Source organism: Theropithecus gelada, chromosome X (assembly GCF_003255815.1).
Source record: "Theropithecus gelada isolate Dixy chromosome X, Tgel_1.0, whole genome shotgun sequence".
Taxonomy (NCBI): domain Eukaryota; kingdom Metazoa; phylum Chordata; class Mammalia; order Primates; family Cercopithecidae; genus Theropithecus; species Theropithecus gelada.
This window is the reverse complement of record NC_037689.1, coordinates 73,073,966-73,088,514: the sequence shown is the minus strand read 5'-3', so window position 1 is coordinate 73,088,514 and position 14,549 is coordinate 73,073,966. Positions and strand designations below refer to the sequence as shown.

The following is a 14,549-nucleotide window of genomic DNA, read 5'->3' as shown; positions in this document are numbered from 1 at the left end:
CCTACATTATTTTATTTAATTTATCTTTACAATAACATTTTAACATAGTAATAACTACTATTAGATTCATTTTATCTAATTGGAGGGGGTATCTCTAAGATCCAGAAACATAGGTACATTGGTCAAGACCGAAGAGCTAGAAATGGCAGGGCTGTGATTAGAACTCCGGTTGTTCGGACTTCAGAACCCACTCCTAAACACTGTGTTATTTACACATCCTCTGTATATAGTTATTGAATAGAAATTGTCAATACTACATAAAAATCCTGTTAATATGAGTTTTAAATACAATTGTCATTTAAGAGGGGATGATGTCTAAGTAGCAAATGTGTCCTCACTCATAACCCATACTTGAGAGTGAGATGAGAGTTGGCATTGGTGGGCAGGCTGGGTGTAGGGAGGATAGTAGCACCATGTTCTTTTACAATTTAGTTCTTTTTTTTTTTAAATCAAATGAATTAATCGAGGGCACACTTAAAAATAATATTTGTCTGTACTTTCTTATGCTGGCCTGTGTTACATACTGAATTTTTATGACTGATTCTCTTCCATGTTATGTGGTTATAGACCAACATAATTAAAAGGTGGTTTCTATGATTCTGTAAATCTAAATTAACCAGGAAGGCAGTACTGCTATAACTTGTAAACTCTGGTTTTAGACTCTAGTCTTTGATTTCTGTCCCTTTGGTTTAGTCCTTTTTGGAAATGAGACCTATCCTAGAGTTAGGGTCGAGCCAACCCTTTCTGCTTGGGGGATTTCCAAAAGTGAGTCAAGACAAATAAAATTTCACCTTTCAAACACCAGAGAATATTCATCTTAGGTAACATTTACTACATGAGAAAATGTCTGTTTCACCATCACCTTTCAGCCAGTTGTTTCATTATAAGTGTAGCATATTTTTCTGTTAAAATTATGAGTAAATATATATTTAATAGTAGTTGTATGATATTGGGGACCGTTCTCTTCATTATGTTATATCAAATTTGATTTAGAAGGAACACAAGCATATACAAGTACTTAATTTATTAAACATATGATCAATCATCTTACTTTAATTTCTCATGCAATTTTTCAGGTTTAGTGGATAATAATATTAAGAACTATAATTCATTGAGTCAGGCACACTGGTAAGAACTTTACATGTATTATTTCATTTTTCTGACAACTCAGTGAAGCCAGTACTCTTATTAGCTCTGTTTTTAAGATGAGAGGCTCAGAGACCTAGCAAGGTCACAGAGCTAGCAAAGCATCCCCCAGGTTTGTCTGATTCCAGGGACCCTCATCTGAAGCCCTATGCTATTCTGCCTACTTGATGATATTCACTAACTACCCACTCTGAATGCAGCTCTGAAACTGATTTACAAGTCATTGTAATACTTCTTTTCTGATGAACTTGAAAAACCATGAAAAATACTTCTTAATTAATTGGTCTATAGCAATAGGTGGTCTATAGAAATACTAAGGATAATTCTGGTGGTCTGTTATCAAGTGGAGAACTTGAGTTTATCAGAGGAGAAAATCAAAGTTATAAGAGCTCAGCATATACTATTAGTTAGAATGCAGAACATGTACCTTAATCTCAATTTAAGAAAATCATTTTATTGCAATCTAATGAAAAGAAGATAAGATGAATTGCTTTTTGAAGGGATTTTAAAGCTTTTTTAGCTGCAAGGGTGAGATATGTTTTATTGGCTATTGCCTGTGTGATTTGAGTAGATCATAAAACTTTCTTTGCCTCTCATCATTCTCACAAACTGAATATGAGTAACTTAAAATGAAGAGTAGGCCAGGCGCGGTGGCTCAGGCCTGTAATCGCAGCACTTTGGGAGGCTGAGGTGGGCGGATCACGAGGTCAGGAGATCGAGACCATCCTGGGTAACACGGTGAAACCCCGTCTCTACTAAAAATACAAAAAATTGCTGGGCCGTGGTGATGGGCGCCTGTAGTCCCAGCTACTCGGGAGGCTGAGGCAGGAGAATGGCATGAACCCGGGAGGCGGAGCTTGCAGTGAGCCGAGATCTCGCCACTGCACTCCAGCCTGGGCGACAGAGAGACTCTGTCAAAAAAAAAAAAAAAAAAAGAAAAGAAAAAAAAAGAAAAGAAAAGAAGAGTATCATGAAAGAAAGCTTCTAGAAGTGTGTGATGGTTAATACTGAGTGTCAACTTGATTGGATTGAGGGATACAAAGTATTAATGCTGGGTAGTGTCTGTGCGGGTGTTGCCAAAAGAGATTAACAATTGAGTCAGTGGGTTGGGGAAGGCAAATCCACCCTAAATCTGATGGGCACAATCTAATCAGCTTCCAGCAAATATAAAGCAGGTAGAAAAACATGAAAAAGAGAGACAGGCTTAGCCTCCCAGTCCGTGTTTCTACTGTGTTGGATGCTTCCTGCCTTTGAACATCGGACTTCAAGTTCTTCAGTTTTGGGACTTGGACTGGCTCTCCTTGCTCCTCAGCTTACAGAAAGACTACTGTGGAACCTTGTGATCATGTAAGTTAATACTTAATAAACTCCCCATATGTATATATACATATATCCTACTACTTCTGTCCCTCTAAGAGAACTCTAATACAAAGTGTTATTGGAAATTCATTACTAAAAATGATGAAATCTGATCTCACACTTTCAGAAAAAACAATTGGTCATGTGATTCAGGTAAATAGTTTTAACTTCTCAAAAGATGCAGTAGTTGGGGTGACGTATTTTCAGTGAATTTCTACTTAAAACTTAAGAGTAAAGGTAGGCCTGGCACAATGGCTCATGTCTTTAATCCCAGTACTTTGGGAGGTCCAAGGGGGACGATCATTGGAGGCTAGGCATTTGAGACCAGCTTGGGGAACAAAGCAAGACCCTGTGTCTACAAAAAATAAAAAATAATAAAAACAAAGAATAAAGATGTTAAATTTAAACTTTCTAAACAATGTTGAGGGGACAATCAGGGTTGGTGGTGGTGATGAGACAATTTGCCAGATAACAAGACAAACACCTGGTGAGTTTTAAAGTGAGCAAAATGGAAGTGTGACAAGATCCAAAGTAAGGAAAATTTTATGCCCAACTTTGAATTCATGCGATTTTTTTTTTTTTTTTTTTTTTGAAAAGAGGATGTTGAAAGGCAAGTAAAAAATATTGTGAAAAAAATGTGACTAAACATTTACAGATTGCCCATCAGATCAGATTAGGATTTTTTATTAGATTTTTAAGTTACAGTTGAAGAACAAGTTTTGTTAGTGTGTGTTTACATCAATTAGAAATTGTGTGACTATGATTAGGCTCTGTATGGGGAGCTTAAGAGAGGAGTGCATGTCTCACTTGGGATTTAATCTGCTCTACCTAAGAGTTGAACTCGAGAAGTAAAGTACACATCCCAGGGGATCCTTATGCTGCCCAAATGTCAGGGACTGCTTGGGACAGGTCCCAGCAGACACACAGCATGTGTGTACTTTCCAAAGTCAGTCACTCTAGGTTTCATGAAAACCCAAAGCATCTAATACGATCTTGTCAAAATTATGTCTACATGTCCAAGTGGATTTACTGTAAATCAATGTCTAATTACTTTTTGAAAATTATTCATTTACAGAGATTGAATTGATTTTTTTTTCATTTCATAATGTGGTTGAGTAGGAAAGTCTTATAACTGTACTTTTTGGTTAAAGTATAAAACTAGCGATACAGTGCATAAACATTATATTCTTAAAATATGTGAAGAATGCCGCAAAAGGAGCTATTAGCACAAAAAATGAGATTCCATCTTGTGCGACAGCTCATATAAGAGAAGAGATTTTGGGGAAGAAAAAAAAAATGAAATTTGAAACCTTGAATTGTCAAAACATGGATTTCTCCAAAAGCAATTATAAGAAAAAATAGTTGACTATCTCCCAGTGATTGAGGTAATCATGACCGAATTCTACATCCACACCTCCACAAAGAACCACCACTTGATGTCATACAATTTCTTCAAATATTTGAAGTTGGAATGGTGGACATTAATTTGTGTATGTTTTAGTAAAAATATATAGAACTTTTTATTTCGTATGATTAATGATTGAGTCATTATTCTATGTAAAAGCATATGATAAAAAGATAGATGGCATGTTGCATATAATAGCATTATGCATTTTTTCTAAATATTTTCTTAAGCTTTAGCAATTGCCTCTTAGCAACTGCTTCAAGTCATATAAGGCAGATTTCTGAACCTAATGAACAGATTTTGAGGCAAGGTCAATATTTTTACAGTTTATTTTTTTAACTTTCCTCCTCATTTATTAATGGACCCATCAAAAGTTAAAAATACTTTGTAGAACTCTACTGTAGAATGGTAGTGCTATTTCAAAATTCAACAAAGTGATGAGTAGCAACTTATCATCTACCCCTTTCACTTCTTATTACGCAGAATATAATTATAAATTGGTAAGTTTCTAAATAAATATTTGTTCACATATGAGTGGATGGCCTGTTGAAATTCAAGTGCAAAACAGGCCACCCAAGTGGAGATTTGCAGTTGCTAGTTGGAAACGTGTGACTAGAGTTTGGGAAAGATGGTGGATGGAGAGTAGATATGGGAGTCATTCATGTATAGGTGCTACTTCAAATGGTGGAAAAGAATGAGCTCACTAGGAGAAAGGAATTATAGCATGAGATGAGAAGAGAGCTCAAACCAAGGACAGGACTTTGCTGAATGTTCACATTTCGGAGGAGGTGAAAGAAACAGGAACAGCAGGAAACAGGTGGATTCATTAGGAAAGGTCAGAGTAGCATCTTGTAATAGAAACCATGGTAGAGAAGAATTTTCAAGGAGAATGAACATTGTTTGTTAGTTCCATACAGGAATTGTGAAAACTGATAAAAGGTCACTGAATTCAAAATAAGGAAATTATTAGTGACCTTGGAGAAAAGCGGTTTCAGTAGATTGGTGAAAACAACAGCCTGATTGGGAAAGATTAAGAACTGGAACAAATAATGAGGAAGAGATGAGTATGTAGACTCACATTTGACTAGTTTGGTGAGAGGAAAGGAAAAAGAAGATTGCTGAAAATAGTTAAAACAAAATGATATTATTCCAGAGTTATTAAAAAAGAAGAAAATTAAGTGAACTGGAATTTTTCCTAGAAAAATCCTGTTTGTCTGTTTTCCCAGCCTAGATTTATCAGATCATTGTTGATTCTTTAATTTTACCATAGAATCAACTTTAATCTACTTCAGTGTCTAGTGGCTGGAATATTCAACAATTAATATTTGGAAATTGTGACAGAGAGAGAACATGAATATTTGTGATAGGAAAGAATGATAGCAAATAAATATTTCTATGTTGTTCTATCTGTGAATGCCCAATGAATAATTTTATCAGACAAATGCGTATTATTTCAAAAGCATTTAATTCCCTTGTAAAAAATAAGCAGCAAAGTCAAAATTTTCATAAAATGTATGAAGAACAGCTGGACAATTTTTATTACCACCGTTTATTTGCTTAAATTTAGTAAAGATCAGTTTGATTCTTTAGAACATATTGCTTTTTTTCCCACCATGCCCAGCCTGTTATCAACATTTTAATATTTAGAGTTCATCATGAGTGATATAACTTTCCAAGTGTCACATTAAGACATATTTCAAAGAAAGAGCTAATTCACTCAGGTAGTTTTTAACTCATTATTACACTGAAGTTCAAATTAATTGTTAGTTTTTCTGCATTCTCTGGTTATGGAGCAGACTCCCAATTCCTCAGCTTACCAGTTTTGAGAGGAATTGTGTGAAAGAGCATATTCCAAGTCCCTATCCCCAAAACAAGGGAGAATAAAATAACATACTTAGGCTCAGTACATTAGTACTATTTCATTTGAAAATATCACAAATTTTAAAAAAAGAAAGGCATGAACAAAAGAATATTTGTAACCAAGTATGTATTCTGAATAGGAAAGATTTATTGGAATCCGTATCACTTAGAGAAGCAGAACTACTATAGTAATATGGAATAATGGATTTATTTTCAGTTTTAGACCTGCACAGTTGTGGGAGCTTTGCAGTTGCCTTCACATCCAGTATGGAGCTAAAGTCATCATAGGTTAGCAGAGCTGGCAACTGGGAAGAAAAGCTGGATTTGAAGTAGAGCTGAGCAAGGGCAAACTAGAACCTGCAGGAGAAAATGAAACCCATAAAGATAAACTGGAACTTGTATTTGACTCATAATTCTCCATCCTCAATGACCCTGACTTGAACAGCCCGAAAGGGACTGGCACTCTTCCCTGCAAAGCCATTCGTGCACCTGGCCCAGAAACCAAAAGAGGAGATCTGTGGGGAGCCAAAGAAATGTAGCAGGACGAGCCGCAGACAAAACTCCTCAGACACCGAGTTAAAGAAGGAAGGGGTTTATTCGGCCGGGACATCAACAAGACTCCTGTCTCAAGAGCCAAGCTCCCCAAGTGAGCAATTCTTGTCCCTTTTAAGGGCTCACAACTCTAAGGGGGTGTGCGTGAGAGGGTCGTGATCGATTGAGCTAGCGGGGGTACGTGACTGGGGGCTGCATGCACTGGTAGTTAGATTGGAACAAAATAAGATAGGGATTTTCACAGTGCTTTTCTATACAATGTCTGTAATCTATAGATAACATAACCGATTAGGTCAGGCGTTGATCTTTAACTACCAGGCCCAGGGTGTGGCACCGGGCTGTCTGCTTATGGATTTCATTTCTGCCGTTTAGTTTTTACTTTTTCTTTCTTTGGAGGCAGAAATTGGGCATAAGACAATGTGAGGGGTGGTCTCCTCCCTTATTCCCTGCCCCACTTGAGACTCTCACTCAGTAGTGGGAGTTCTCACTTTTCATTTTTGCTACCCATGTCTTCTTGCAAGACAGATCGATAGTGATTCATATAGTACGCTTGTGCTGAAGCATTTTGGTGAACTAAGGTAGTGTTGAAGTTTTTTATCATATAAAGAAGTACTGGTAGCAAACAAGGGAGCAGTAAGCAGGTTTCTATTACTATTATAACTCTTATTATAAGAGTTTTAAATCCTCCTAGCGCTGGGAACCATTTTCCAAACATGGCCCCAGGATCAAATCCATGCCACACTTGCACGAGCACATAGGCCAGTTTTGTCGTATCTCTAACTATGTCTTCAACTACTTGCCCTTAATTATCTATGTGTAGGCAGCAATTAGTAAGGTTAAATTTCCTACAGACCTCTCTTTCAGCTGCTAGCAAGTAGTCGAGAGCTAATCTATTTTGATAGCTAGCATTTCTCATCTGAGTTTCTTGCCGGGCCAGAATAGTCAAGGCTCTGCCGGTTTTATTTTTATTTTTTTTTTTATTTTTATTTTTTGAGACGGAGTCTGGCTCTGTCGCCCGGGCTGGAGTGCAGTGGCCGGATCTCAGCTCACTGCAAGCTCCGCCTCCCGGGTTTACGCCATTCTCCTGCCTCAGCCTCCCGAGTAGCTGGGACTACAGGCGCCCGCCGCCTCGCCCGGCTAGTTTTTTGTATTTTTTAGTAGAGACGGGGTTTCACCGTGTTCGCCAGGATTGTCTCGATCTCCTGACCTCGTGATCCGCCCGTCTCGGCCTCCCAAAGTGCTGGGATTACAGGCTTGAGCCACCGCGCCCGGCCGGCTCTGCTGGTTTTATTAGTGACTATTTTTAAGACAACTTGTAACAGTATGATTCGGTTGATCATGTAAATGGGGGTCCGGTATCCCCACGAACCGTCTTGTGCCCAAGTAGCAGGACCATAATATTATATTATATGATTCTCTCAGGGGGCCATTTATCATTCTTTCAATTTCCTATAGCTATGCTTCTCTTTTTGCGGGAAGCATAGACAGGGAAGCCCAGGAGTTCGCCTGTTTTTATGGGCAGTAGGAAGAAAGATGGTTTAATAGTGCCAATAACACAACTACCTGCCCACTGGTCAGGTAATTTGGCATAAGCTCTATGCCCACATATCCAGTATAATCCAGTGGGGGCTGTCCAGTCCCAGTGGGACTCCAGGTGGGTCCACACGGTTTACAACTTTGGGAATTTACTAAATGGATTTCTCTCTGTGTGATTTGAACTCCACCAAGTGACTGTTTTTGTGATACCATTATACAGTTTCTGTCTCAGACAACTAAGTCGTCCTACGGGATGAGTGAATTATTTTCCTTCTCTAGCTATGCAATATTGTCCAATAATTGAGGCTTTTAGGATCCAGAAATTATCAGGGTGATTCTTTTGAGCCAGGAATTCGTCAGGAACTGGGTCAGTAGGTACTAATTCTCGGGCTTCCCATGGCCATTGGTCTCCTATTACAGTTCCTCCACATACATAACATGAAGTGACATTGAGAGACTGGGCTACATGCTCAGCTAATTGCAAAAACAAATTTCTTGTTTTTCCTGGAATTTCTGGTACTGGCACATTTAGTTCATCACGGAAAGTTTGAAACACTGGCTCAGGAGAGCATTTGTAAACTTCTCCTCGAACCAAGATATTTACTCGAGGATCCAGTCTGGCCCTGTCGATTCCTAAGGTCACACGCTCCTCTTTTTCCCAGCGAGGATCAAGGGGATTGGTTATTACTAGCTCTAAGGAGTTACATTGTCCCTTAGTACAGGAAAGGCCATTTTTTTCCTTTCTGAAGGTGGACTAGATCCTTTTCATTTTTTTTTTATCCAAGTGGCCTAAATGACACAAGACCAGTATTTACATTTATTTCCACACAGTCCTAATTTATGACAGATGTATTTATTTTCTGCCATATAGTCTCTTTTCTAATTAAGAGAACCACACCTTATTCCTAACTTACTACTATTAATGACAGCACAGGCATCAAATTTTAAGGTGACTTGTTTGGGAACCCCTTTTTCTTCTGTTTTTGCTAACACTTTACTCATATCATTTATGAGCCCCCACCAGTCCTCAATCCTTAATCTTATTTTAAAAACTGTGGTCATGGGAGGCTCAGATGGGTCATAACACACATCAGGTTGGTCATTTCCTGGGCTACATACCTTGTATGGAATAACATTATACAAACAAATTCTTTTTAGAGTTCCAGTACACTTATAATAACCATAAAATAATAGAACCGTAGCAACCTTTTGTCCTACGTCAGTGACTTGATGTATACACTGGGAACAGTCCTCAGTCTGAGGAAGGTCAGTTGAAGTCCTTACTGTAAAAGTCCACATTTTAAGGTAAATGAGCCCTGCAATGAGTTTCCTCATGCCTCAGCCGTGCGTGGACCAGTCAGCTTCCAGGTGTGACTGGAGCAGGGCTTGTCGTGGTCTTCAGAGTCACTTTGCAGGGGTTGGAGAAGCTGCTCCCTACCACGTACCACTCACAGTCTACTGATGTTTAAGGATGGTCTCAGAGTTTGGGCCTGCTAGAATAAACTGAGTCCAAAACTTTTACGCAGTTATGTTCAACGGGGCTATCTGATACGGGAGCAAGGTGGTGGGGTTTAGGTTGTTGCAAACTTCAGTGGTTATGTGGGGATTTTCGCATAGCAGGCTTTGGTACTTGGTTAATCTAGCATTTGTTAACCAATGATGTCCTTTGGTAATCATTAAAGTTACCACAGCATGGGGGGCCTTTATATTCAGGTTTTGCCTAAGGGTTAGTTTATCTGCTTCTTCTGCTAATAGGGCTGTTGCTGCTAGGTCCCTTAGACCTGGGAGCCAGCCTTTGGAAACCCTGTCTAGTTGTTTTGACAGATAGGCCACTGGCCTTGGCCAGGGCCCCACAGTCTGGGTTAAAACTCCAACTGCCATTTTTTCTCTTTTTTACACATAGAGTGTAAAGGGCTTTGTCAAATCTGGTAGTCCTAGGGCTGGGGCCAGTATAAGTTTTTCCTTTAGTTTACAAAAGGCTTGCTGTTGTAGAGGCCCCCATTCAAAAGGCTCCCGATTATCCCCCTTTGTAACCCCATACAAAGGATTGGGTAGTACTGCAAAGCTTGGAATCCATAATCTGCAAAACCCCATAGCTCCTAGGAATTCCCTTACTTGCCTTATGGTTTAGGTTCCGGTATGTGGCAGATGACCTGCTTTCTTTCTGACCCCAGGCTTCCCTCCCCTTTCCGAATACTGAATCCCAGGTACCGTACCTGCTGTCTGCAGATCTGAGCTTTCTTCTTGGACACCTTGTACCCACAGTCCTCTAGGTGCCAAAGCAGGGCATCAGTCCCTTTTGTGCACCCGACTGCCGTGGAGTGTCCCAGCAGAAGGTCCTCCACGTACAGGAACAAGACACAGCCGAGGTCTTAGCAGGAAACTTTTGCAGGTCTCGAGCCAGGGCCTCTCTGAAGCTAGTAGGGGAGTTCTTGAAACCTTGGGGAAGCCGGGTCCAAGTGTACTGAGTAGTGACACCTGACTCCGGATCTTCCCACTGAAAGACAGACAGCTTCTGGCTCTCAGGAGCTATTCTGATGCGAAAGAAGGCATCTTTTAAGACCAGACATGTAAACCAGCTGTCCTTTGCCGGCAGCAGCCCTAACAATGTGTAAGGGTTAGGAACTGTTGGGTGCAGAGTCACTGTAACTTGGTTGACCAAGCGCAAGTCCTGTACTGGTCAGTAATCCTTGATCCCTGGCTTAGGGACAGGCAGGAGAGGGGTGTTCCATGGAGACTGGCAAGGAACAGGCTTTCAAGCACCTGAGATGAACCTGGATTCCATCAAGAGCTTCTCTGGGAACCAGATACTGCTTTTGTCTAATTGGCTGTGCCCTAGGCTTAACTTCTATGAGTACAGGGGCTTGGTTGACCACTAGTCCTGGAGGATTATCCTCTGCCCATACTTGGGGCCATCGCTTAGCTAGAGCTGGTTTTATCTCTTGGCCTGGCTCGGTTAGAAAAAGTCTCCATTCTTCTTCCCGGAGGATTGTAAGGGCCATGATAACTCCTGTTCCCAGTAACTTTAGCTGTAAAGAGCCCTCTTTTGTAAAGGGGATGGTAGCTCTCAACTTGCTAAAGCAAGTCTCTTCCCAGCAAGGGCAAGGGACAACTAGGCATGTACAAGAACTGGTGAACTATCTCATGTCCTCCCACCAAGCAGGTCCGTGGTAGACAGAAAGCCTGCTTAGTGGAAACTGCTGTTGCTCCGATTATATCAATGGTTTTCTTGGATAAGGGAGTGACCAGGGTGGTCACTACTGAGTGTTCAGCACCAGTATTGACCAAAAACTTAATGTCCTTGCCCCCAATTGTAATCCTGACTGTGGACTCCTTGGAGGCACTTGAGCCCGGTCCCCTTCAGTCCAATAACCCTTCAACCAGATTGAACAAAGCTCCCTCGTCTTTATCTGAGATCTTTTGTTCTGAACCACCTTGCTTTTCCTTCACTTGGGGACACTTATCTTTCCAATGCCCTATTTCCTTTTGATGGGCGCATTGGTTACGTTGCAAGCATGGGCGATTAGACTGGGTATTCTTCCCTGAACCCCCCTTCCCCTCTCTTTTCAGGGGAATCCCTTAATGGCCACGGCCAGTAAGTCAGCATTTCGCCTAGCCTGGCATTCGCCTTCCTTACACTTTCTCTGTGGCTTGTTGCATCTCTATTCACAAACACTTGACTGGCTATTTCCAGTAACTGTGAGGTATTAATACCTACAAACCCAGCCTGTTTCTGCAATTTTCTCCTGATATCTTCTGCGCTTTACCTAAGGCCCTGTTAGTCATGCGCAGATTTTCAGGACTATCAGGATCAAAAGGAGTGTACATACGATAAGCCTCACACAGTCTTTCATAGAATTGCGCTGGACTCTCCTCTTTTCCGTGGATGATCTCAGAGACTTTATTTACATTTGTAGCCTTTTGAACCCCTTTCTTTAGACCTTCTATTAATGCCTCACTGTACCGTCTTAGCTTCTCCATGTCTGGTCTCTCGTTCAGGTCCCACTGGGGGTCTGTTCCTGGCAGTTGAATTCTTATATATTCTTAGGGATTTTGGTAATCAGCTGGGACGTGCTCCTCTAGCCACTTAGTTGCCACCTGGAGCACCCTTAACCTTTCATCTGTATTAAAGAGGCACATGAGCAGCTGGTGGCAATCAGCCCAAGTAGGATTATGAGTCGGTATAATAGTTTGGAGCAAGTCAATTAAAGCTTGAGGCTTTTCAGTGTAAGATGGAGTACTATTTTTCCAATTGAGGAGATCAGCAGAGGTGAAAGGTTGATACACAAAGACACGCCTTTCCACCATGTGTCTGTCCTCGTCTACTCCAGTATATAGCTGCTCTTTCAGGGGCATTTGGATTCCAGTCTTGGGCCATAAGTCAGCTTCCAAGGGAGGAGCTTCTCCCGTGGCTTCACTTCCTCTCTTGTCTACTCTGGGTGGTCTAGGGGTGTGGTCATCTGGTGGAGGTGGAGGTGCTGTGGGTTCAGGAGTGGGGAGCCATTCCTCCTGATAAGGAGGGGGTATTGCTGGTACCAATTCCTGCCATGATTCTTCTGGTGTTGAGTCGGACAGGACTTTTGGTGCTGACTTCCCTCGGTGGGTGGAGCAAGGACCTTCCTTAACTAACTGTCCCTTTGCCACTAGTGCTGCTGCTGCCTGTCCTCATAACCACTGTGGGGGTCCAAAACCAGCTGTAACCAAGAGTCTATATATGGGAACTGATCCGGGTACCCTGGCTTACAGGTTACCCTGTGCCATACCTTCGAGACAAGGAACCTGTCCAGGCTTCCTTCTGACGGCCAGCTCACCTCTAATGCCGGCCAGTCTAGCTCACACAAAGTTCTAAGTTTTCCTGGTGTCATGATGAGTCCATAGTCTCCCTTAAATCCCTTTTTGAAATTTTTCAACATAGTTCCTAGTGGGGTGGGCTTACTTTGTGCCTGACCCATGTTTCCTCGAGACAAAACACCACGCTCACACCACATGCACACCACAAAACAAAGAACAGGTAAAAAGGGCACACACACACTTTTACAGTTTACGCCAAACCAAAATCAAAACCAAAATCAGAGTATCAAAAAATCTAAGCCAGGTCAAAACCAAAACCAAAGTATCAAGCAATCCAAGTCAAATAAAAAACAAACACCAAAGTACCGGTACAGGCACACTGTGGGTGATCAGGCCACGCTTCCACTCAAATGGAGTAGGCAAGTTCCCAAGACCAGTCCTGTCAAGCAATTTAAACCAAATCAAAACCAAAACCAAAACCAAAACCACGGTGCCGATAAAGGCATGCTGTGGGTGATCAGGCCACGCTTTCACTCAAATGGAGTGGGCATGTTCCCAAGACCGGTCCTGTCACGCAATTCAAACCAAGGCAAAACCAAAACCAAAACCAAACCAAAGTGCCGATAGAGGCACGCCCTGGGTGATCAGGCCACGCTTCCACTGAAATGGAGTGGGCAAGTTCTCAAGACTAGTCTTACCAAGTTTCAGATGTCCGGACCCCAAGTACCAGTTCCTTCCCAGTGTTCAGCCACTGCGTTGATCCTCCACGGGGGCCTGCCATACACCGCTCTGGTGAGGCGTCCCACCGGGGTAAATGCCTACCCAGGAGCGCTCTCAGGATGTGCAATGCTCAGGCTGGTTGGAGTCCCCCGCAGGGATGTTCCATAGGGCAGGCTTAAGCTGCCTAAGGAGCTGCCTCGACCATCCGCCAATCACCTCGCTTCCCAGTCAGGGAACCAAGAAATGTAGCAGGACGAGCCACAGACAAAACTCCTCAGATACCGAGTTAAAGAAAGAAGGGATTTACTCGGCCGGGGACATCAGCAAGACTCCTGTCTCATGAGCTGAGTTCCCCAAGTGAGCAATTCCTGTCCCTTTTAAGGGCTTGCACCTCTAAGGGAGTGTGTGTGTGAGAGGGTCGTGATCAATTGAGCAAGCAAGGGGTACATGACTGGGGGCTGCATGCACCAGTAATTAGATCAGAACAAAATAGGATAGGGATTTTCACAGTGCTTTTCTATACACTGTCTATAATCTATAGATAACATAACCGATTAGGTCAGGGGTTGATTTTTAACTACCAGGCCCAGGGTGTGGCGCCGGGCTGTCTGCTTGTGGATTTTGTTTCTGGCTTTTAATTTTTACTTTTTCTTTCTTTGGAGGCAGAAATTGGGCATAAGACAATATGAGGGGTGGTCTCCTCCCTTATTCTTTTTTCATTTTTGGCTTTTCATTTTTATTACTCAAAAAAGTTTCATTTTTTTATTTAGCTTTCTGACTCTGTGCTTGTGTCTTCAACACTTTCACAATGATTTTCTGCTCGATAAGGAAAGCACACTTGATCCTATCACAAACACATTCAGCACACATGGAACCACCATAGGCCCTGCTAATATGTTTGTTTTGGACATTCTCATAAGAACTTTTAGGTCTTACAGCACGAACCCCTCAAAGTCTGCCTGGGCACACACCACATGCAGATTTTGGTGCTTTCCCAACCTTCTTCGTAAAAAGGTAAACAATTCTATTACCAGGGATTCAAGACAGCCTGCTTTTGTTAGAAGCTGTATTGTAGGAAAGCCTACATCAGTATATCAAATGCTGGACCATTCTGAGTGCCTGCAGACAACGTCCCTACCAACCAAAAAAAAGTCCAGGACCAGACAGAATTCGTAGCTGA

At 41.7% G+C, this 14,549-nt stretch overlaps 1 protein-coding gene and 1 pseudogene across 2 annotated transcripts in view; one reads left to right on the top strand and one right to left on the bottom strand.

Moving 5' to 3' along the window:
• The window catches only part of SH3BGRL (SH3 domain binding glutamate rich protein like), a 94,308-nt gene that overhangs the window by 7,476 nt on the left and 72,283 nt on the right, over positions 1-14,549 (top strand). The window lies entirely within an intron of this gene.
• Positions 14,132-14,479, bottom strand: LOC112615062 (annotated as a pseudogene).